We start from the raw sequence: 24,981 nt of genomic DNA, 5'->3' as shown, positions 1-24,981 counted from the left end.
TTAATGCATAGATTTTGTCACCAGTGCCATGTTGGAGTGGGTGAGGGGTAGTGGCCATGAATGACGCATTCATCTGCCTGGCAACAACAAAATAAATGTGTTTTCTGGAAACAACTTGAAACGTTTCTCTTCCATTAGAAGATGATCAGCACCTGGAGAACTTTCTTAGGTGTGGTGCGTTTTCTGGAAACCACATAACTTTTCTCTGCCATCCGCAGATTCATAACAAGGGCCCGGTGATCTTTCATATTGCCCTATATCATGTGGCCTAACAATCAAGGGCTGCTGTAACAACTGTGCGGATCTATTCTGGTCCTTTTGTATATATTGTCTCAGAAGGATAGCTCAGGGGCAACGCACTCGCCTTGGAAACAAAAAGACATCAAACAACACCGGTTCGATCCCCGGGTCCACGCTTTGAAACCTCTGGGTATTAAGCGCGTTATAAATAACCAATGACATTACATTACATAATACGTGTTCCTGTGAATCGGACTTGCAGCAACCAAACCCTGATCCTTCAACAGCTCCAGTCTACACCAGGACATAAGGACTGGAGAGGCTGGACATGGCAATTTAAGGTTGAGTCTGATTGGTTCTCAGCAGGTCTACACCTTTCGATACGGTTCAAAGTCATTTCATCAATGGGTGAAATTTCTAGGTTTTTTCCCCTGAGTATTTTTCTCCAAAAAAACTAATCGAAATTGATTTATTAAAATTTCTGGGGGGGTTCCCCTTAATTCCCCATCCCCTATTATTTTTTTAACTGTTCCCGACCATGCCCACCGCTTATATATACGTTTCCAAACCCCCTAAATATTTCAATGAGTTTTTTTCTGAAAAATGTACTGAAAAAGAAAAACATCGAAATTTCACCCATCGATGAAAGAACGCTACACCTTCCGATACATAAGCAATGCTGGTGTGGTCATGCTGAGGCACTGCAGTGGGCAAATACACATGTTGGAAAGCTTCGCAAGTGGGGCTCACAATGCGGCTACTGCATCGATTCTCGGGGCACAAGTGTGATGCCCCTCACCACAGTGCACTGGAGCACTACTACCTTATGCCTGCGGACTTCCCACCCTATCGACATTCCCATACACACCGGGGCACGAAAGGGCAACCTTGCCAGCCGTCTTGATTAGTCATTGCAGTGCCTGCAGCCCACATATAGGCACTGGTTGCTTTGAATGAAGAAGGAGGGTGTGGAACTGGCACTTGAGTCAAGGCCAGTGATACAGAAAGGAGATTCTAGCCACCTGTCTTGGGCACCAGCGGCAGAGGGGCACCATAAAAAATAAACATCAATGCTGGCTCTGAGGGAGGTGGTCTGCCTATACACTGCACTGCCACCTAGAGTTAAGGGCAGAAGCAATGCCAAGTGCCACAAGGTGGCAAAGCCATGTTCCCTGTGATGACCACATGGCCTTGGCTGGGGGCCCATCAAATGTCACTCTAGCTATACCGCCTACGTCGGCGGGTGTACATGGCGGGTACTGGCCCACAGCCTGAGCCTAGGCAGGCCGAGCAGTTACCGGCCATGTACGCACACCCCACAAGGGGGCGATTGGAATTCACACTCTGGTTTCGATCCATGGTGCAAACATTTTTCTTTTTTCATGGGAGACGGGCTCCGCAGGGATTACATGAGCCCAAGCTCGCATAAAAAAATAAAAAAAACAAGATGCCCGTCGCCATAGTAATAAGAAAAGGGACATAGTCGCTTTTTACGTTGCCTCCCCACAATCAAGATGGCAGCACCCGGGGAAGAACCTCCGGGATCTAGGGAAACGCAGGAGGTACACTGTGTGTTCTCACTGTTTCCTCCCCACAATCAAGATGGCCGCAGCCGCGGAAGAACCTTTGGGGGGCTAGGAAAACGCAGGAGGTACACTGTGTGTTCTCACTGTTTCCTCCTCACAATCAAGATGGCGGCACCTCGGGGAAGAACCTCTGGGGGGCTAGGGAAATGCAGGTGGTACACTGCATGTTGACTTTGTTTCCTCCCCACAATCAAGATGGCGGCACCCGGGGAAGAACCTCTGGGGGGCTAGGGAAACGCGGGAGGTACACTGCGTGTTGACACTGTTTCCTCCCCACAATCAAGATGACGGCACCCGGGTAAGAACCTCCGGGGAGCTAGGGAAATGCAGGAGGTACACTGCGTGTTCTCCCTGTTTCCTTCCCACAATCAAGATGGCGGCACCCGGGGAAGAACCTTTGGGGGGCTAGGAAAACGCAGGAGGTACACTGTGTGTTCTCACTGTTTCCTCCCCACAATCAAGATGGCGGCACCCGCGGAAGAACCTTTGGGGGTCTAGGAAAACGCAGGAGGTACACTGTGTGTTCTCACTGTTTCCTCCCCACAATCAAGATGGCCGCAGCCGCGGAAGAACCTTTGGGGGGCTAGGAAAACGCAGGAGGTACATAGTGTGTTCTCACTGTTTCCTCCTCACAATCAAGATGGCGGCACCTCGGGGAAGAACCTCTGGGGGGCTAGGGAAACGCGGGAGGTACACTGCGTGTTGACACTGTTTCCTCCCCACAATCAAGATGACGGCACCCGGGTAAGAACCTCTGGGGAGCTAGGGAAATGCAGGCGGTACACTGCGTGTTCTCCCTGTTTCCTTCCCACTATCAAGATGTAGGCACCCGGGGAAGAACCTCCGGGGGGCTAGGGAAACGCAGGAGGTACACTGCGGGCTCTCACTGTTTCCTCCACACAATCAAGATGGCGACACCCGGGGAGGAACCTCTGGGGGGCTAGGGAAACGCAGGAGGTACACTGCGTGTTCTCACTGTTTCCTCCCCACAATCAAAATGGCGGCACCCGGGGAGGAACCTCCGGGGGGCTAGGGAAACGCAGGAGGTACACTGCATGTTCTCACTGTTTCCTCCCCTCTATCAAGATGGCGGCACCCGGGGAAGAACCTCCGGGGGCTAGGGAAACGCAGGAGGTACACTGCGTGTTCTCACTGTTTCCTCCCCACAATCAAGATGGCGGCACCCGGGGAAGAACCTCCAGGGGGCTAGGGAAACGCAGGAGGTACACTGCGTGTTCTCATTGTTTCCTCCCCACAATCAAAATGGTGGCACCGGGCAAGAACCTCCGGGGGGCTAGGGAAACGCAGGAGGTACACTGCATGTTCTCACTGTTTCCTCCCCTCTATCAAGATGGCGGCACCCGGGGAAGAACCTCCGGGGAGGGTAGGGAAACGCAGGAGGTACACTGCGTGTTCACAAGTGTTTCCAGCCACCTGATTGTCTGAGCGTCCTTCCCTGGTGCAAATATTCTTTCAAGTTAAAACAACAGTGCAAACCTGGTTTATTCATTCATTGGAAAGGATGTGTAAACTCAACGGGGGTCTTGCCCGTAGGGTCCCAACAAGGTGATCAGGGAGGAGGAGTCAGCACAAGAGAGCAAGCACAACATTGTGACAAGCATCCAGACACAACACTGGAGAAGGAGGGAGACACACCCGTAAAGTGGGCGGGAAAATATCATTAAAAAGAAGAGTGCGAGTTACAGCAAAATCCAGATGTTTCCGATCCCACCGCTGCCAGGGTTTCCAATAGGATGCAGATGTCACCATCCATTAAAAAAACAGCTGGGGGTCAGACAGAAATACAGGTTATGAGACTGCAGGCCCAGCCAGTAAGTCCCTTCCCCCGCCTGCAACTGATGCACACACACTGCACGGTCTCCAGCTTTCCCCTCCCCTATTCTATGCTATCGTCGTCCTTTCTCTGAATAAGAAACATCAGGGCTTCTGATATAATGATATAATAGGTTATTTATAACGCGCTTAATACCCAGAGGTTTCTAAGCGTGGACCGGGGGATTGAAACTGTGGTGATCCTTGTCGTCCTGCTTCCAAGGCGAGCACGTTGCCCCTGAGCTATCCTCCTTTTCTTATTCAGAAAGTTGCCCTAAACACTGCGTGAATTTGCCAGGGATAGCCTAGAAAGGGTGTCGGGCAGTGGTCTTCAAACTGTGGGGCTGGCTCCCCTGAGGGGCCCGGGCGGTGTCCAGGAGGGGACACAAGAGCCTTACAAAAGGGAGGACAGTGACTTCTTTTAATAGATAATATAAGCAGATATGGCATTTACATACCATATTTACAAACAAGGGGGGTAACAGTATGAAAAAGTCTGGAGACTGCTGGTATAGGGGAAAGGAAGGGTAGGGGGAACACGACAGGTGTGCATCGATTGACGCGATACGTATGTGCTTCCACTGCGCGTTACTACCCCTGCACCAGGGCCGTAATAGTGCGCATGCAGCATTCTTGTCCTCGGACCAAACTATAAGGTATGTCTTTCCATATGTGTAATTTCATTGTAAGTCAACTCGAAGATTTAGAAAAGAACGCAATGTGGAAAAGAGAGAGAAATCAGGCCGGCATGTGTGCTTAAAAAGCAAAGAAGGGCGTAAACGGAAATAAATAAGAAAGCCAATAGCCTCATTTTACAGTTCAGGGGAGAAAAAGCAACACATGACGTCTGCAGGCTCAGCCTCGCTACCCAGAATGAAGCAGCGCTCGATGAAACCAGCCTGATCAGGGGACAGTCTATAGCAGGCTTGTCAAACTTCAGGCCTCGAGGGGCGGAAACATGTACGATTATCAGGATACCCCTCAGTGCTGCTGTAAGCGAAGAAAAGCAGAGCCCACAATTTGCAAGAAATGGCCCATTCTGTTCTACCCTTGCACCATTGCTTGTCACCCACTGGGCGAGTCCCCTATGTACAGCGCGCCATTGCTTGCCAACTCGCTTTGCACTTTGAAAATCCCATCCATACAAAAAGAATTGTATAGACATGCCTAAAAATCATCCATGAGAACTTGCAATTGATCACTTTCCAATGCAGAATTCCTGTTTTCTCCACACCTGTATCATTGACAATTACCAACAAGCGGCCTGTACCATTATCTGATGATACAACAAAAACAATGAGTGGTGACCCTCTGAAATGTATTCAAAAGGGAGCCTGTAGGTGGGATCAAACACACGCTACAAAGCACAAGACACCAGGACTCTCTTGGATTACAATGTTCAAGAAACTGTTAGAAGCCTAAATGAATGTGGCAATGATACCATTCAACACAATTGTTTAGAAAATACATTCTAATAAATGTAGAAAAACATATTGAGGCAGTCTGATCACTGATCACATGAAAATACAGCTAAGAAAATACAGCTAAAACATTTACTCACCATCTTCAATACAGCTGAATAACTTTCTGGTCTAACGCACACTCAACCAGACCACATCAAAGTATGTCATGCCCAGAGAGGGAGGCATGTATAACACCAAGAAAAAAACTAAAAACACCACCTGTGCATGCATACAAGTCACATTCTTTTTGGCCAGTTTCCCTTATGTTTTAGTCGCCCTAAATTGAAGGCCGACTAACACGTAAGGCAAACTGGAAAAAAGAATGAAAGCTTAAGCAAAGTAAACGCGGCAATACTGCCTTCAGTCCAGTGTCATTAATGACCCGGGATTGAAAACACATTAATGACACCGGATTGAAAGCATTAATGACACCGGATTGAAAGCACATTAATGACACGGGATTGTAAGCAATATTCTGCGTTTCTTATTTTTTCAGCTTTCGTTCTTTTTGGCCGGTTTGCCAGGGCTCAAGTCGAGGGTACACGCTGGTGGTTATGAAAAGCCAATTTAATGACATTTATTGCATTCCACTGTTAAGTGCAAACAGCACATTTTGACGTGCAGGCGGGGTGTGTGTGCGGAGCCGTGTGCAAAGGGGCGGAGTCTTGTGTGGCTGTGGGCGGGCATAAATCTCAGGGTTTTTGATTTTCAAATGTGGGCAGGTATGGTTTGGGTGTTGTGGTCTCACTCACTTGAGTCATTTCAGATGGAGGTTTTTTCCTGGTTACAGGTCAATATTTTCAGTGAGGTGCCGTTGAGCACACATTGCCAGCATGTGCTTGCGGGACTATTGATAAAAAGGAACAGCAGAGAAAGTGCAAATAAATACTGCACCTGGCAACATGTCTTGAGGAGAACCATCTCCGGTTCCGGAAGCACCTCAAGACCTTCCTATTTGCTTCTGCCTTCGTTCCCCCTCTCCCCTGCTGATCTTTTCTCTCTTGGCACTGTGCACCTGGCCACCCTCTGTCCCCTGGGCCCAGGTACCTGCTCACCCTGCCACCCTCCTGCACTGCCTCCTGGTCCCCCCCTTGCACTGGAACTGTATCTGTACCCATACAGCCCCCTCCATTTTTATTCTTTTTCTGCACTTATCAGACTTACCCAGCCTGCTGCGTTAAACACAGCCCTTGCCACTTGCTGGCTGCACTACCACTGTTTATTGCCTCAATGCTCTATTTTTTATTGATTATTATGTATCTGTTCGCCTCTGCTCTGCACTCTCCACTCTCCCCCTTCCATGCACTTGCGCGTTCTCAATGTCACTGGGCCTAGTAAAATCGTTGTTGTTGTGTTTTGTTCTCCACTGCTCCCCTCCCTTGCCTTGTCGCGCTCTGAAACACTTGTGTACGAGCGCGATAGAAATAAAATATAATATCATATATCATATCATGTAGACAATTGGGAGGGTATATAAAAAAAAGCGCTGCGTTGCTTCCCGGCGCTAAATCTGCACTCAATAAATACCCTAATCATAATAATAATGATAATGATAATGATAACGAGGATGAGATGCCAAGAGGGGGCAACTGAAGGCAGAAGCTGGGATTAAAGCGTGTATTTGGCGAAACACGATAATAGCAACCAGCTGCGGGCTTCAGCATCTGGACACGTCTGATTGCGTGTAAGTACACAAGGATGGCTCTCTGCACACAAGTGAATGTCGGAAAAACCTCCACGCGCCGGGTGTTTACAGCCCAGGAACAGATGGAGGCATCGGCCGCGCACACGCACACGCCGGAATGTCCAGGGTTTATTTACCTGGGACTGTTCCAGGTCCAGCAGCGAGAGTTCCCGCCAGGAGCTCTGCACCAAGCTCCCTCTCTGCAAATAGAACAGCACAGGCTCTTTCTGTCCCCAGAGCCGACCCACCAGGGCAGGATCCGCAATTACTGGCCTGGGGGGCATGTAACATTTAGTGGCCTGTGGCTCAGTGACCCAAACCCGCAATGCAGCAGCCCCAAGTTCTATAGCAGGCCATCTGAATATCAACACTTTCTCAAATATATATTTATTTGTATTTGCATTTAGTGTTTACATTTATAGCTGCGCACAAAGCCCTCAGGCACCTAGGCGATATAAGTTATATGGTGGCATATTAAGCGGATTTAAACAGGGCACACCACAGTTATACATAAACATATATGTTCTATATGGTAGAAATGATTGGCATTGCTTTCCTTTCATCATGTCAGGACAGGATGCATTAGATCTTTCAGTGATGTGTGTGGGGTCTTGGGGCCCTAGGCCCCTGGAACCCACCCTCGCATGCCAACTGTTGTAAAATGATCTGACCAGAACAACATCATTTGGTGAAATGGGAAAGCTGGGGTTTGAGCCCAGGTTTCCTCATGCCCCAGTTTGCAATTTGACAGCATGTCACATGTCCTCATTCCATCCCATTCTTTCTCTTCAACCAATGCAAAGGGGCGAGACTTCACAGCACTCATTGGTAAAGCCGAGCCAGAGCAGAGCCAGGGGGTCTGGCATCACTCTAAGAACCAAACACGAGCCGCCACATCAAAAAAGGCCCGTGCCTGGCATCCTGTCTCCCAGCCCTATCTAACCTGTACCCAGCACTCCGCCACATAAGACCCTCACTAGGCATCCTGCCTGTCTGCCGGCACATATTATATGAATGGTTCATAGCAGAATCCTTTAGGGAGTAACATTATATTTTATAAACCCATTTGACTGAGACTGTCCCTTTGGTACAATCACTGGCAGGCAATCCAAAGCAGGATAGGTAAGGGAAATAAGGCACACAGGTAAAGTGATTTGCTCAAATTCACATAATGGGCCTCATTACGACCCAGGCGGACTTCGCGGTGCTAAATGCACCGCGAAGCATGGCGGAAAGCCGCCGATAGCGCCATGGGGGTTGGCGGATTTACCGCCCCATTCCGACCTCGGCGGAGCGGTAAATCCCCAATCCCCATTCTGCCCTTCCCCATTCCCATTTTCGCCCCATAGGGTATAATGGGAGTGGGGAAGGAGTTAATTACGCCACCGTAAAATACGGTGGCGTAATTAACAACGAGGTCCCGTAGCGCCATGGTTTTCTCCGGCTGGTAAAACCAGGCGGAGAAAACCTCCATGGCGCTACGGGAACTCGTAGTATGGCGGAGAGGTACGCCATGCACTACGCTGGCGTAATACCCTCTCCGCCAGGGTCCTAATGAGGCCCAATGTGTGCAACACTTGCAAGGCTGGGTCTGAGCCCTGATTTCCAGTTCCAAAGTTTACAATTTAGACAGTACAGGAGACTTCACCTTACCTTCTGTTATTTCATATTCAACTTAAGAACCAGAGAGAGAGAGAGATAGAGAGAGAGAGAGAGAGAGAGAGAGAGAGAGAGAGAGAGAGAGAGAGAGAGAGAGACTGGGAAGCCTCTGAGAAGGGAGAGAGAGGAACTGGAGACTCTGGAAAGAGAGAGAGGACCAGTAAACCTCTGGGAAGAGAGAGAGAGGACTGGGAAGCCTCTGAGAAGGGAGAGAGAGGACCAGGAAGCCTCCAGGAAGAGAGTGAGAGGACTGGAAGTCTCTAGGAAGAGAGGGAGAGGACTAGGGAACCTCAGAGTAGAGAGGGGTGAGGACCAGGAAGTCGCTGGGAAGAGAGAGAGAGGACCAGGAAGTCTCTGGGAAGAGAGAGAGGCCGGAAACCTCCGGAAAGAGAGATACAGGAGCGGGAAGCCTACAGGAAGAGAGAGGACCAGGACACCTCCAGGAATATATATAGAGAGAGGACTGAGAAGCCTATGGGAAGAGAGAGAGAGGACCAGGAATCCAGGAAGAGAGAGAGAGGACCGGAAAGCCTCCAGGACGAGAGAGACAGGACTGGGAAGCCCCTAGGAAGAGAGAGAGAGCAATGGGAAGCCTCGAGGAAGAGAGACAGAGAGGACCAGGAAGCCTCTGCGGAGAGAGAAAGAGGACTGGGAAGTCTCCAAGAAGAAAAAGAGAGAGAGAGGACCAGGAAGCCTCTGCAGAGAGAGAAAGACGACTGGCAAGTCTCCAAGAAGAGAGAGAGAGAGAGAGGACCGGGAAGCCTCTGGGAAGAAAGAGAGAGAGGATCAGAAAGCCTCCAGATCAACTAAGCATTAGGTAGGATCTGAATGTTCAATAACCTGGACAAAGACAGCGGGGAAACAAGCCTGCTTCAGGGTGATTGCTTACAGGTCTCTTGAGGTCTGGAGGAGTGCAGGTTCATGAGCAATGGGTGGGATGCAGAGGGCCCAACCCAGACTTACTAGACTTACAAGCCCCCCATGGCAGAACGGGCCTGAAGTTGTGAGGTGATATCATCAGTCGAGATGACAACAATAGTACGAGGGGGCTATGGGCATGGCCTGCCTATGAATGGTGGAAGTAACCTTTGGTGGTTCTTTTCAGTAAATTGGAATATATTGGGGCACAAAAGGAGACAGTGGTAGTCTGTAGCTGTCTGGGGTGGGTGCTATTAATCATTAGTACCTGGTGAGAGTCAACCAGAATGTAAGAAACATTCTGATTGGCTATTGCCAGGGCATTACCCCGCTGCGAGCCTCCACACGGCTGGTGGCTGCCTTCGTCCCCAGCCGGGGATTAAGGTATGTTTTTTTTTTCCTCCCCCTTTCCCGCCCTCCCAACCCCACTTACCTTCAGATTTCATCTTTTTTCGGGAGCAAACGCGCGGGGAACACTTCTGTTCTCAGCGCGTCCGCTCCCGATGGCCACCATGGAAAAGAAAAACGGACTCTGTTTTCCCTTTACCGGCGGCCATTTTCTTTGTAATTTTTTTTTTCTGTTCCGAAATGCAGCAGCGTTTTGGGACAGAAAAAGATGCTTTTAGTATCCCGGTCTTGCGGGACGGGTTACTAATAGCAATATGCCCCGCTGCGAGGGGCATATTGCTTAATTCATGAAGTGGTGCAGCTATGTAATAATTCTTATACTGCTGTAATCTGTAGACCTGTTCTATGGATGGATCCTATGAGCAAATTGTACGTTAAATGAACTGTGTACAGTTGACAAAGCTGTCCAAGCTAAAGGCTGGCTAGATATGTGGAGTGTCTATCTGAGATGTTGCACCCTTCTACCAGGTGGACGTTGTAGATTCTACCTGAACTACACTTAAGGGATTGATGCAGGATGAGGAGCCAATCACCTCAGGCGAGGAGTCAATCACCTCAGATGAGAGGGAAATCACGTCACATGAAGGGGTAATCACCTCAGATGACGAGGCGATTAACTCAGATGAGGGGGCGATCGCCTTATGTGAGGGGGCAATACCAATAGATGAGGGGCCAAGCCCCTTAGATAAGGGGGCGATCCCCTCAGAGATGAGGGGGTAATCACCTTACATGAGGAGTCAATTACCTCAGATGAGGGCCAATCACCTCAGATGAGGAGGCAATCACCTTAGATGAGGGGGCGATAAGCTCAAATGAAGGGGAGCGATCACCTCTGATGAGGGAGCAATCATCTCAGATGAGGGGTGGGAGGAATTCAATTATCCGCACAGCGGTTGTGCACTCGCCTGGGCTTTTTTTTAAACATTGTTTAAGGAATAGAATGATGGGAGATCAACCTCAGAAAATGTGTGGGGCTAATCTGCATGCATTTTCCTATGCTCGCTGCACAACAAACACATAGTCAAGTGTACTCTGGGGGGACACAGCCTACAGGTGCATTCCTCCATGTTACATTTAGCTGGAATGTGAGAGCCACAGGTACATCAAAGCATCTCTGAAGGGGGTAGGCACCACCTTTCTCCGGCCATGGCTAGCCTAATTAAATATAAAAGGCTCCCTGGATCCGCTCTGCTCTATTGTCAAAGTTCTGTGTGGTGGCAGCGCATGCTGATGAGAGTTAAAATGAAAGCAGGCCTGTGATAAGGCCTGGTCACATAACTAACACAAGGGATAGGACACTAACACCTCTTTGATAGGCAATGTGTTAACTTGAAGCTAACTCCCACCCCTCTATATAAAGGGCAGTGAATGTCATGTCTGGGACACCTGTTTACAGTAGTCAACCCCTGCAGGGAACCCCCTTTCAGAGGGAAGAAATATGTGATTTGATGCAGACAGAAAGTCTGTTCTCGCCACAAACTTCAAAGGAGACCTGTGCTTTGATCAAGAGACTTGGAGATCTCAATTAACCAGAGCGACACTTTGGTCCACAACAGACAGGTAGATGGGTGGGACTTATTAGTACATGTTGTCACCCCTTACCTTTCCAGTTGCAAAGCACTCTGTTTATAACCTCACGCATACAAGAGATTGTTGGTGGGGAACCAGGATTGGTTAATTAAGGTAGGGTTAGCCTGCACCAATCACGTGGGCCCATGTGGCTTTAAAAGAGGGTTGAGCCCCTCTTTTGGCAGATCAACCAACAACTTCGAAAGGAGTAAGAAGAAGGATTCATTTGGACCCTGGCTGAAGGTACAGTCTGTCTTACAGGTTCTGCCAGTGAAGGAAGGCCAGGATTTCTAAGAAGGAAGTTAGATCCCTCCCTTAAACTTCTCCCAGGGAACTGAGGGAGATACCAGACTCAGATGACCCACCCAGCAGCTCCTGAACTGGTACCTAGCCAGCACACAGCGTGCCCAGCTAGGTTCTGCCAGCAAGCTTCCTAGGTGGGAAGTGCCAGAGAGTATCTGAACAAAGGACAAGGCTGTTACCTGCAAACACTATCCTCAGCTTTGGGCCGTCCGCCTTAAAGGACGACACAAGCCCAGCGAAGAAGCAAGGAGGCGTGCCACAACAAGCTTCAACCAGCGTCCATCTTCTAATTCAACTTTTGAGGCAGTGGAGCCCTCGAACCACGACTGGTTGCACCACTGACTGTTGTCACGTAGCAGTCACTAAAGCTGTCCGAGATGCCTCGACCAGCATTCCAGATCCGCCATCCAGCACAGAGACAGCGATTCTTGACCCCGAGCCGCCGTGTAGGCTAGCCTGCAGTCGTCCGTCCAGCCTTGATTGCTGAACTGCCTGCCACCTGATACCCGCAGCTGTCTCCCGTCTTGAACTCTGTCGCAGGAGCTGCAAAGCGTCCTGGAACTGACTCGATGCTGTCGAGCATCAAGATCATCTCAAGCACCAGGTGTATTGTGTTTCTGTCCCCAGGTCCTTCTCCTAAGGCCCCTAGTGACATTTAGGACCCCTCGTTCCCTTGGTGCTGAAACCAAATAACCTTGAACAGTTAAGACTGATTGCTCTACCGCCAACCCTCCTGTCAGCATCCAGAGTGCATCCCTTTGCTTCGTGAAACTGTCTGTCCTCTGTGTTCCTTTGCAGGATGGGTTGTATTTTGTAGTGGGCTAGAAATGCCTGTTGTAATAATAATAAAGTAGATACTTTTATACAACCTTGACTGGACAGTCCCTTTTATCATTGGGTAATAATTGTATTTGCGCTGTGTTGCAACTAACCAACCATCCACAACCTTGCAGAGATACCAAAATTGGACAAGGAGGTTTATAATTGACTTGTGTTTCCAATCTGTTTGGATCCCTTCAGGTGCACTAGTGGTGTGGGGCTGATTGATGGTTTAAGGGCAATCACCTCATATGAAGGGGCAACCACTTCGGATGAGGGGGCAATCACATGAGATGAGGGGGAGATCATCTTAGATGAAGGGTCGAACACCTCAGATTAGGGGGCAATCACCTCAGATTAGCGGGAAATCACCTAAAAGTAGAGGGCTATTGCCTCAGATGAGGAGGCAATCATCACAAATTAGGAGGCAATCACTTCAGATGAGGGAGCAATAACCTCAGTTGATGGAGCGATCACCTCAGATTAGGGGGTAATCACCTCAGATGAGGAGGCAATTACCTCAGAAGAGGGGAGCAATTGCCTCAGATAGGGGGCACTCACCTCAGATTACGGGGAAATACCTAAAATGAGAGGCAATCGGTTCAGGTGAGGAGGCAATCACCTTAGTTGGGGGGGTGATCACCTGAGATGAGGGGGCAATCACCTCAGATTAGGGGGAAATACCTAAAATGAGAGGGCAATCGCCTCAGATGAGGAGGCACTCACCTCAGATGAGGGGCAATACCTAAAATGAGAGGCAATCGGTTCAGGTGAGGAGGCAATCACCTTAGTTGGGGGGGGGTGATCACCTGAGATGAGGGGGCAATCACCTCAGATTAGGGGGAAATACCTAAAATGAGAGGGCAATCGCCTCAGATGAGGAGGCAATCACCTCAGATGAGGGGCAATAACCTCAGATGCGGGTGATATCACCTTAGTCTACCATGGCCCGGCACAGGTTATACCTACATGATGCCAAAGCTTGGACCAGTTTAAGGGAACTCCTACGATGAGAGCCCAAAAACGTAATGATTGTCTGGTAATGGCGGTCTTATTATTCTCACCAATACTTATCTGAATATTGTCATAGTTGCTGTGCCCAGGATCATTTTGCCCCTTGAGAATTCAAGGCTGCCAGCTTGGTAGTTCTCTCCTGTTTCTCCAGAGGCAGGCCCTCCACAGCAGAGCCTCTCTTTCTAGATGGTCTGAGTTTCATTGGGTGCTGTGTTGCTCCCCTCTCTGGCAATGGCCAATCACCATGCCACAGCAAGTGCTCCTGGGCATCATCGGTAACAGGCACACAACCTGCTGAGATACCTTCTCATCTGTGTACCTTTCTCTCATATGCCCTATTTCCCTTCCCCCTCACCCTCAATGTCTTTCAGACCCCAATTCCCCTTGTGCTCCTCCCATAACCCCTAACTCAAGCCCTTTGCCTTAGCCCGCACTTAGTCCCTTCCTTTGCCCACATTGCACAGTCACCGATTCCATCACACCAATCCCATTCCTTGCCCCTCCGCCCGCATGTAGACCGTTCACCACTTGGAATGTAGTCGGAATCTTGCTTGTAGTTGTAGCTTTGGATTGTGCACTAGGAGAGTGATAATGGTAATGATATGTTATTTATATAGCACCTTAATCCAACGCGTTTTACAGAGAACATATAATATCACCCAACTGAAATCGGTACTCATTTATCGAACTCGGAAGGATGAAAGTCTGAGTTGGCCTTGCTGGGACTCGAACCTGCAACCTGCAGATCACGCTCAGATCGCATCAGGGAGCGCTCAACCCACTGAGCTATCTCACAAGACAGAGAAAAAGATACCAACGGCACATTACTTTCCTTGTTCACTCGATATACACTGTCGTGGAACGTCAGCAGCATATTTCAACTCATGCTGCTGTGTAAAGTATATGTGGATGGCTGTATCCGTGTGTTCACGAGACTGAGAGTATTTGTGTATATGAGTTGTTTACGTGTCTTTTGCTGTTCACACAGTTTCCTGAACAACACTATGAAAACTGTCAGTAAAACGGTTGGTTGTCTGCCAAGACTTGAAACATGAATTCAACATCTTTCAGGACGTGTTGGCCAACTGTGCCCGAAAGTCAGCACAACAAAGGATCTAACAGCCGTTACCACAGCAACCATTTAGTAACATCCAGGGCTGCTAACCAGGGCTGTATTCAACTCTTTTTTATAATGAACTCACCAGTGATTAAGAAATTCACCACAACAGAGGGGAAGCATTCTTACAAGAAGTTCTCTTTTTTACACACTGAGGCCCTGGCACAGCGAGAAACAGCCCTACCCGCCTGGGGGGCAACTGCCCTCTCTGCTAGCCCTGGGCAGACCCTTCTCGTGGATGGTCAACGATATCTGGAGTTTCAGCAAAAGGTAAGGGGGGGAAACGGAGAGAAGGAATAGAAAACTGGACCAGCAGACACGGCAAGGCGCCTGGTGGAGGCGACGACTTGCCATAACGGAGCTAATGTAGACACACAATATTCCCAGCTCCTACTGGAAAGCGGTGTCCCCGACTCCCCGCCCATTAAAACGATTACACAGCTGCTGAAAAGGACCGATACACTCCCAGTAAAACTATTACACAACTGCTGAAAAATATGAAACACACACATTCAAACTATTACTTAACTGCTGAAAAATCGTAGCATGCACCCATTAAAACTATTACAAAACTGCTGAGAAATACTATTGCACTTCCATTACAGCTATAGCACAACCGCTGAGATACATTGAGACACTCCCAGTAAAACTATTACACAACTGTTGAAAAGGACTGATACACTCATATTAATACTATTACACAACTGTTAACATGTTCTGATACTCCCCCATTAAAACTATTACACTTTGCGGAGAAACACTGATGCACTCCCATTAAAACAATTACACAACTTCTAAAAAATACCAAAACACACCAATTAAAACCATAATACAACTGCTGAGAAACAATGGTATGCCCTCATTTAATCTATTGAAAAACTACTGAAAAATACTGATACTTTCCCCTTAAATCTATCATGTAACTGCTCTTCAGTGCTGATCCGTGGCGGAGCCAGAAGGGGGGCTGATGTCCCCTTGTGCCCAGTGTGTCCCCTAGCGTCCCGCTGGCACCTTATTATGCATCCCCCCCACCCCCACACCAAAAGCTGCCTCTGCTACGGGTGCTGATATGCTCCCATTAAAATTATCACACCATTTCTGAAAGATACCAATAGTCTCCCATTAAAATGATTACATAACTACTGAGAAGTATTAATATACTCCAATTATAGCTATTATAAAACTGCTGAAAAGTATCAATACAAGCCCATTAAAGGTTTTACACAACTGCCGAGGAGTACTGGTATGCTCCCATTAAAAGTTTTACACAACTGCCGAGGAGTACTGGTATGCTCCCATTAAAAGTTTTACACAACTGCCGAGGAGTACTGGTATGCTCCCATTAAAGGTTTTACACAACTGCCGAGGAGTACTGGTATGCTCCCATTAGAGGTTTTACACAACTATCGAGGAGTACTGGTATGCTCCCATTAAAAGTATCGAACAACTGCCGAGGAGTACTGGTATGCTCCCATTAAAGGTTTTACACAACTGCCGAGGAGTACTGGTATGCTCCCATTAAAGGTTTTACACAACTGCCGAGGAGTACTGGTATGCTCCCATTAAATGTTTTACACAACTGCCGAGGAGTACTGGTATGCTCCCATTAAAGGTTTTACACAACTTCCGAGGAGTACTGGTATGGTCCCATTAAAAGTTTTACACAACTACCGAGGAGTACTGGTATGTTCCCATTAAAAGTATTGAACAGCTGCCGAGGAGTACTGGTATGCTCCCATTTAAAGTTTTACACAACTACCGAGGAGTACTGATATGCTCCTGTTAAAAGGATTGAACAACTGCCGAAGAGTACTGGTATGCTCCCATTAAAGGTTTTACACAACTGCCGAGGAGTACTGGTATGCTCCCCTTAAAGGTTTTACACAACTGCCGAGGAGTACTGGTATGCTCCCCTTAAAGGTTTTACACAACTGCCGAGGAGTACTGTTATGCTAACCCTTAATGGTTTTACACAACTAACGAGGAGTACTGGTATGTTCCCATTAAAAGTATCCAACAACTGCAGAGGAGTACTGGTATGCTCACATTTAAAGTTTTACACAACTACCGAGGAGTACTGATATGCTCCTGTTAAAAGGATTGAACAACTGCCGAAGAGTACTGGTATGCTCCCCTTAAAGGTTTTACACAACTGCCGAGGAGTACTGGTATGCTGCCGAAGAGTACTGGTATGCTCCCCTTAAAGGTTTTACACAACTGCCGAGGAGTACTGGTATGCTCCCATTAAAGGTTTTACACAACTGCCGAGGAGTACTGGTATGCTCCTATTAAAGGTTTTACACAACTGCCGAGGAGTACTGGTATGCTCCCATTAAAGGTTTTACACAACTGCCGAGGAGTACTGGTATGCTCCCATTAAAGGTTTTACACAACTGCCGAGGAGTACTGGTATGCTCCCATTAAAGGTGTTACACAACTATCGAGGAGTACTGGTATGCTCCCATTAAAAGTATCGAACAACTGCTGAGGAGTACTGGTATGCTCCCATTAAAAGTATCGAACAACTGCCGAGGAGTACTGGTATGCTCCCATTAAAGGTTTTACACAACTGCTGAGGAGTACTGGTATGCTCCCAAAAAAGGTTTTACACAACTGCCGAGGAGTACTGGTATGCTCCCATTAAAGGTTTTACACAACTGCAGAGGAGTACTGGTATGCTCCCATTAAAAGTTTTACACAACTACCGAGGAGTACTGGTATGCTCCCATTAAAAGTTTTACACAACTACCGAGGAGTACTGGTATGTTCCCATTAAAAGTATCGAACAACTGCCGAGGAGTACTGGTATGCTCCCATTTAAAGTTTTACACAACTACCGAGGAGTACTGATATGCTCCTGTTAAAAGGCTTGAACAACTGCCGAAGAGTACTGGTATGCTCCCCTTAAAGGTTTTACACAACTGCCGAGGAGTACTGGTATGCTCCCCTTAAAGGTTTTACACAACTGCCGAGGAGTACTGGTATGCTCCCCTTAAAGGTTTTACACAACTGCCGAGGAGTACTGGTATGCTCCCATTAAAGGTTTTACACAACTGCCGAGGAGTACTGGTATGCTCCCATTAAAAGTTTTACACAACTACCGAGGAGTACTGGTATGCTCCCATTAAAGGTTTTACACAACTGCCGAGGAGTACTGGTATGCTCCCCTTAAAGGTTTTACACAGCTGCCGAGGAGTACTGGTATGCTCCCATTAAAACTATTACACAATTGTTGAAAAGTACTGGTTTGCTCCCATTAAAAGTTTTACACAACTGCCGAGGAGTACTGGTATGTTCCCATTAAAGCTTTTACACAACTGCCAAGGAGTACTGGTATGCTCCCCTTAAAGGTTTTACACAACTGCCGAGGAGTACTGGTATGCTCCTATTAAAAGGATTGAACAACTGCCGAGGAGTACTGGTATGCTCCTATTAAAAGGATTGAACAACGGCCGAGGAGTACTGGTATGCTCCCCTTAAAGGTTTTACACAACTGCCGAGGAGTACTGGTATGCTCCCCATAAAGGTTTTACACAACTGCCGAGGAGTACTGTTATGCTCCTATTAAAAGGATTGAACAACTGCCGAGGAGTACTGGTATGCTCCCCATAAAGGTTTTACACAACTGCCGAGGAGTACTGGTATGCTCCCCTTAAAGGTTTTACACAACTGCTGAGGAGTACTGGTATGCTCCCCTTAAAGGTTTTACACAACTGCCGAGGAGTACTGTTATGCTCCTATTAAAAGGATTGAACAACTGCCGAGGAGTACTGGTATGCTCCCCTTAAAGGTTTTACACAACTGCCGAGGAGTACTGGTATGCCCCATTAAAAGTTTTACATAGCTGCCGAGGAGTACTGGTATGCCCCATTAAAAGTTTTACATAGCTGCCGAGGAGTACTGGTATGCTCCCCTTAAAGGTTTTACACAACTGCCGAGGAGTACTGGTATGCTCCCCTTAAAGGTTTTACACAACTGCCGAGGAGTACTGTTATGCTCCTATTAAAAGGATTGAACAACTGCCGAGGAGTACTGTTATGCTCCTATTAAAAGGATTGAACAACTGCCGAGGAGTACTGTTATGCTCCTATTAAAAGGATTGAACAGCTGCCGAGGAGTACTGTTATGCTCCTATTAAAAGGATTGAACAACTGCCGAGGAGTACTGGTATGTCCCCTTAAAGGTTTTACACAGCTGCCGAGTACTGGTATGCTCCCATTAAAACTATTACACAATTGTTGAAAAGTACGGATTCATCCACCTTAAAACTTTTGAACAACTGCTAAGAAGTCACAGTGATCTCCCATTAAATGTATTATTTGTATTTGTTTTTAGTTCTAATAGAACTTTAACACAAACTTGACATCTATTGGCAATTACTAATCATAGTTCATTCAACACATATGTCTAGTCCACTATGTTTTCCCATCTTTGTATAGTACTTTGTGACCTAAGCTGAAATGTATCGTGTATCTTCTGCTGTGCCCTGATACCCTTAGGTCTGGCGCGCATCACAAATAAACAAACAAGGAAACCAAAAACAGTGTCTAAGACGCGGTGGATAACATGTCCATACAATCAGTCAGCGATTCAATAAAGTCTTTTTCTCTCCCACTGCTTACAGACACATCCTCATATGTCGTCATCATATCCACTGCATTATACAAACTATATGTAGACATTTCCAACCAGATTGTAACATATCTAAATCGTATTTACCCACTTTAAAGAGTGCAATCATAGGATTCCGGCAGGTCTCCCAGGTTTGTCACTTGCACATGCTTTCCCCCCCCCCCCCCCCCGCCCCCAGTGTTGCGCTCTTCCTCTCGCTGTTACCAAAGCCAGCCCATCTGTCTTGCACCCCATGCAATAATACCCACTGCTGCGCCACAGGAAGGGACTCCAGCTCACAGCTTAGACCGTAGATCCCGAAGGCCCCGGCCTCTATAGCATTATAATTCTCTTCACTTCTCACCTTCCCGTGTTCTTTTTTCTTTCCATCTTATGTGACCGCATTTCTCACCTGCCTGTCTATGGTTTAATGTAACCAAGAACCACAGACAGGTGCTCCTGTCATTTCTTTGTTTGCGTAACTATGTAAGAAGCCCTGTTGTAACGGGGCCTTCAATGCCCACGGGCCGCTTTGTGCGCTTCATGAATCCAAATAAATAAATAAATAAATACATGTATATTCCCAATATGCTCCTATATTCAGGCATCAGCGATCTGCATTCAATCGGCACACGTTTTGCTGATTCCGGGTGGCAGGGTCATAAACATAGCCGACAGGATCTCTTTTCCAGAGGAATGCCAGCCTTGCCCCCTGGGGGGTAAGCAGGGGGCGGTGATTACTTCTCGATTTTAGCATAGAGTTTGTTACTGCAGGGCCAGCACTCCGGAGCAAGTACCACTCCGTTTTTAGATACCGGTGAGAAACTCGTGCCGATGTTGAGGAGTACCAATTGGCGCCCATTTGAAGAAAAACATATGGAAGAAATTCTCAAAAGTGTCACCACACTCCCATTGCAAGCACAGCACATCTGCTTAGAAGGATGCCAATGTGGGTGCGAAGTGTTGATCTCTGCCCACTGGAAGTTCTGTCCATGCACAGAAATGCCGATACTCTCCACCGGAAAGTATTGCACAAGTGCTCGGAAGACCTGGTTTTCTCCCTTTGAAATGATTTCACAACAGATTGCACTCCCATTGAAAGTACATCACAACTGCTGGTGATTGCTGAAAGGCCGAGGTATTCTCCAGTGTAGAGTATTGTGCAAAGGTTTCCTGCTCTTACGCTCATATTAAACACACTGTGCAATTCAAGTAGTGATACTCGTCCACTGTGTGCATTGCACAACTGGTGTAAAAGTATTGCATCCACATCAAAAGCACTGCACAACTGCTGTGCTGGGAGGATGTACGTCATTTCTTTGAAAAATGTTCCCCTAATGGAGATTTCACCGAAAATCGAAATCTACCTTTTACTTTTTCAACTTTTCTTTTTTTTATGCGGCGCGAGACCCACCAGAGCCCACCCTCACCCCTCTCTACCCTAACCTATACCCTTACCCCACACCCCACCTATTATGCATTACACATATACCATTTCCCCTACCATTTCCGGAGAAATACATTCTGTGAAATCTCATTAGGGGAAATGGTATTCGTAGAAATCTATGGTGCCGGTGCTTGGGAGGGGCTAGGTCTCCCAATACGCGTACAGCAACTCTGGGAAAAGCCACACAAAGGTTCAGAAGCGCCAATACTCTCCCACTGAAAGCAACGTGCGACTGCTGAGAACTGGCAGTATTCCCCCATTGAGAGTCTGCTGGTACTCCCAAACTTGAAGCATTGAGCGACTGCTGAGAAATGCTCATAGTCTCACTCTGGAAACACTGCACGATGACTGAGAACTGCTAGTTCTCCCAGACTTGAAGTATTGAGAGATAGTTGAGAACTCTTAGTACTCCCAAAGTGGAAGTAGTGAGTGGCTGCTGAGAACAGCTAGTACTCCCAAGCTGGTAGTATTGAGGGACTGCTGAGGACAGCTACTTGTCGCAAACTTTAATTATTGAGCGATGGTTGAGAACTCTTAGTACTCCAAACTGGAAGTATTGAGAAACAGCTGAGAACTTCTAGCACTCCCAAATGGGAAATATTGAGCGGCAGCTGAGAACGGCTAGTACTCCCAAACTGGAACCATTGAGCAACAGCTGAGAACTCTCTGTACTTCCAGTCTGGACGTATTGAACAGATGCTAGGACTGGCTAGTACTCCCAATCAGAAGTATTGAGAGAACTCTTGGTACTTCCAGTCTGGAAGTATTGAACAGCTGCTGGGACTGGCTAGTACTCCTAATCAGAAGTATTGAGAGATAGCTGAGAACTCTCAGTACTTCCACTCTGGAAGTATTGAGCAGCTGCTGGGAACGGCTAGTACTCCTAATCAGAAATGCTGAGAATTCTTGGTACTTCCAGTCTAGAAGTATTGAGCAGCTGCTGGGAACGGCTAGTACTCCTAATCAGAAGTATTGAGAGATAGCTGAGAACTCTCGGTACTTCCACTCTGGAAGTATTGAGCAGCTTCTGGGAACGGCTAGTACTCCTAATCAGAAATGCTGAGAACTCTCGGTACTTCCAGTCTGGAAGTATTGAGCAGGTGCTGGGACTGGCTAGTACTCCTAATCATAAGTATTGATAGATAGCTGATAACTCTCAGTACTTCCAGTCTGGAAGTATTGAGCAGCTGCTGGGAACAGCTAGTACTCCTAATCAGAAATGCTAAGAATTCTTGGTACTTCCAGTCTAGAAGTATTGAGCAGCTGCTGGGAACGGCTAGTACTCCTAATCAGAAATATTGAGAGATAGCTGAGCACTCTCAGTACTTCCAGTCTGGAAGTATTGAGCAGCTGCTGGGACCGGCTAGTACTCCTAATCAGAAGTATTGAGCGATAACTTAGATCTCTCGGTACTTCCAGTCTGGAAGTATTGAGCAGCTGCTGGGACCGGCTAGTACTCCTAATCAGAAGTATTGAGAGATAGCTGAGAACTCTCGGTACTTCCAGTCTGGAAGTATTGAGCAGCTGCTGGGACAGGCTAGTACTCCTAATCAGAAGTATTGAGAGATAGCTGAGAACTCTCGGTACTTCCAGTCTGGAAGTATTGAGCAGCTGCTGGGACCGGCTAGTACTCCTAATCAGAAGTATTGAGAGATAGCTGAGAACTCTCAGTACTTCCAGTCTGGAAGTATTGAGCAGCTGCTGGGAACAGCTAGTACTCCTAATCAGAAATGCTAAGAATTCTTGGTACTTCCAGTCTAGAAGTATTGAGCAGCTGCTGGGAACGGCTAGTACTCCTAATCAGAAGTATTGACAGATAGCTGAGCACTCTCGGTACTTCCAGTCTGGAAGTATTGAGCAGCTGCTGGGACCGGCTTGTACTCCTAATCAGAAGTATTGAGAGATAGCTGAGAACTCTCGGTACTTCCAGTCTGGAAGTATTGAGCAGCTGCTGGGACCGGCTAGTACTCCTAATCAGAAGTATTGAGAGATAGCTGAGAACTCTCGGTACTTCCAGTCTGGAAGTATTGAGCAGGTGCTGGGACAGGCTAGTACTCCTCATCAGAAGTATTGAGAGATAGCTGAGAACTCTCGGTACTTCCAGTCTGGAAGTATTGAGCAGGTGCTGGGACAGGCTAGTACTCCTCATCAGAAGTATTGAGCGATAGCTGAGATCTCTGCGTACTTCCAGTCTGGAAGTATTGAGCAGCTGCTGGGACCGGCTAGTACTCCTAATCAGAAGTATTGAGAGATAGCTGAGAACTCTCGGTACTTCCAGTCTGGAAGTATTGAGCAGCTGCTGGGACCGGCTAGTACTCCCAAAGTCCTCTCGCGTTGAAAGCATTGCACAGCGGTTGAGAATGAATGAGGAAGGCCATTACAGCAACATCTGCCTGCAGCTGTCCATAGTTTAAAGCCCCCCCCCCCTTTTTAGACGTAAAGATTTGGAAAACACCCACACACCAGCCTGGAAAGACACACGGCGGGGAGGCGTAAATAACGGGACATGTCAACAGAGGCAATGCTAGTGAAGAAGAAAAGGGTTGAGGCTGCGTGAGATGCGAGCATACCTACACACCAGCGCATTGATGCCTCCCGCTCGCAGCCTCTGGGCGCTACGGATACATGGAATGGCTCGTTCTGCTCCTGGCCACACATTCCCCTCAGATCGGAGCCTCCATGGATTGAGACGGGGCGACGTGAGATGGGAGCACAACCCACTGGAAGCAGAGCAGTGACACCGCCTGAGGGAGGGAGGGAGGGGTGCAGGGTCTGGCGCTTTCCCCTAACCCGCGTGTATAGGGCAAGCGGGCCCTGCCTGCCCGCGCCCCGCCTTAGAAAGCAGGACGGCTGCAGTGATCGCTGCAGCAGCAGGCCCTCAAGCCACCGAGCTATCTTTCAAGACCCTCACACTACATCCTCCTCGCCCCACTGTCTGGGGTCACAACGTTCCCCTCAATATCCGACAGTAACGAGTAAAGGCCATATCAAGCAGACAACATGAGCCCTAGGGAAGCGAACGCAAGACTCCACGTATTAACCTCCCACGGTTGAAAGGCGGAGTGGGCCCCCGCCAGGATCCATACCCGCCCGCCTCGTCCCTACACTGCCCCACGCCTCTCTCTCACGCCCAATTCTGCTTCCATATTCCTCACCATCCCGCCCTTGCACGTGCACAGATGCCTGCCCCTCACCCTTTATATCTCTCGATAATGTCTTCCCTGCTTCTACCCATTTGCCCTAGCACTTCTACCCTCTCTGTGCCGTCTCCCGCTTTCCATCCCACAGCAGTCTGTCTTGTTTCTGCGGCCTGTCTCTTGCTGTTCTCTTTTCCCACCCGCCCGGTCTCTGACCAGTGCCGATCCCCGTTCATTGACTACTCACGTGCACTGTCTCCGGGTCTTGCACCGTGTGCTCCTGGGCAGAGGGACTCCTTGGCGGCCTGTGCTCTGCTCACGCCTCTAGCTGGCAGACACCGGTCACACAGGCGCCCAGAAGCCCTCTGCACCTGCACACAAAGGGCTGGCCTGCCTTTGAGAAGAGCCTCGACCCCTTCCTTGCCCCTTCACCCGCCCTTTTAGGTGCTGACCTCTCCTCTACTGTCCTTTCCCCGGTTGTCTCTCTGGTGCTGTCTCTCAGGTCGCTGCTGTCGCCTCCCCCATCTCTGTTGGCATCTCTCACCTTCTGCATGCAGCTGTCCCTGTTGCCCTCTCCGTCTCTCCTGCCGACGCCTCCTGTCTCATGTGCCTCTGCCCCTGCAGTCTCTGATAAGAGCTGTCTCTCTGACTGCTGATGGCGGAACCCACCTGCTGTCGTAGCTGCCGTCTCTGCCTCCTGCTGCTGTCTGTACCGCCTCCCCGGCTGTCTCTTTCACCCGCTTCCTCGTGCAGTCTCCGAAGCCCCTGCTCCCAGCTCTCGCGTGCAGCCTCTGGACACTCCAAACTTTCTCTGCCTCCCATTCAGTGATGTCAGCGTGTGTGATGGGGGGGGGGGTAGCCGGTGCCCAGGGGCTTCCAGCCGCATGGCCACCCACCACTAATGTCTAACCAGCGGCACGCCCACCCAAGGGCCGGCTAGGAACGAAGTCAGCCCCCACCTCTGCCCGGCGTTCATTGTGGGGCCCCTTCGGGGGTCTCTTGTGGGCCCCAGTCTGCGAACTATGTTGTACTATGTGCGCGCTACTTTCAGACGAAAGGAGGTCTCGCAGGTCATTACTCTCCAGCTCAATGGTACGCATTTCATCACGGCCAGAAAAGGGGAAAGGCTGAGTCTACCCAGCCTGGGCTCGGACCCCAGATTGCCGCCTCTGC

General features: G+C 48.5%; 1 protein-coding gene across 5 annotated transcripts in view; it reads right to left on the bottom strand.

The window, feature by feature from the left end:
* P2RY4 (pyrimidinergic receptor P2Y4) overlaps positions 1-24,668 on the bottom strand; it is a 262,657-nt gene extending 237,989 nt beyond the window's left edge. The window contains exon 1 of one of the 5 annotated variants that reach the window (XM_069612476.1): positions 24,478-24,668. The gene's annotated coding sequence lies outside the window, so the exon portion shown is untranslated. Of the gene's footprint in view, positions 1-23,241; positions 23,367-24,055; positions 24,170-24,352; positions 24,404-24,477 lie in introns of those variants that run through there. The other 4 variants (XM_069612475.1, XM_069612474.1, XM_069612473.1 and 1 more) reach the window with 4 other exon arrangements.
* Positions 24,669-24,981: the final 313 nt, after the last annotated feature.

The sequence above is a fragment of the Ambystoma mexicanum genome, chromosome 5p (genome assembly GCF_040938575.1).
Source record: "Ambystoma mexicanum isolate Mex_15411 chromosome 5p, UKY_AmexF1_1, whole genome shotgun sequence".
Lineage (NCBI taxonomy): Eukaryota > Metazoa > Chordata > Amphibia > Caudata > Ambystomatidae > Ambystoma > Ambystoma mexicanum.
The sequence above is the reverse complement of the archived record's forward strand: the minus strand, read 5'-3'. Positions and strand labels throughout refer to the sequence as shown.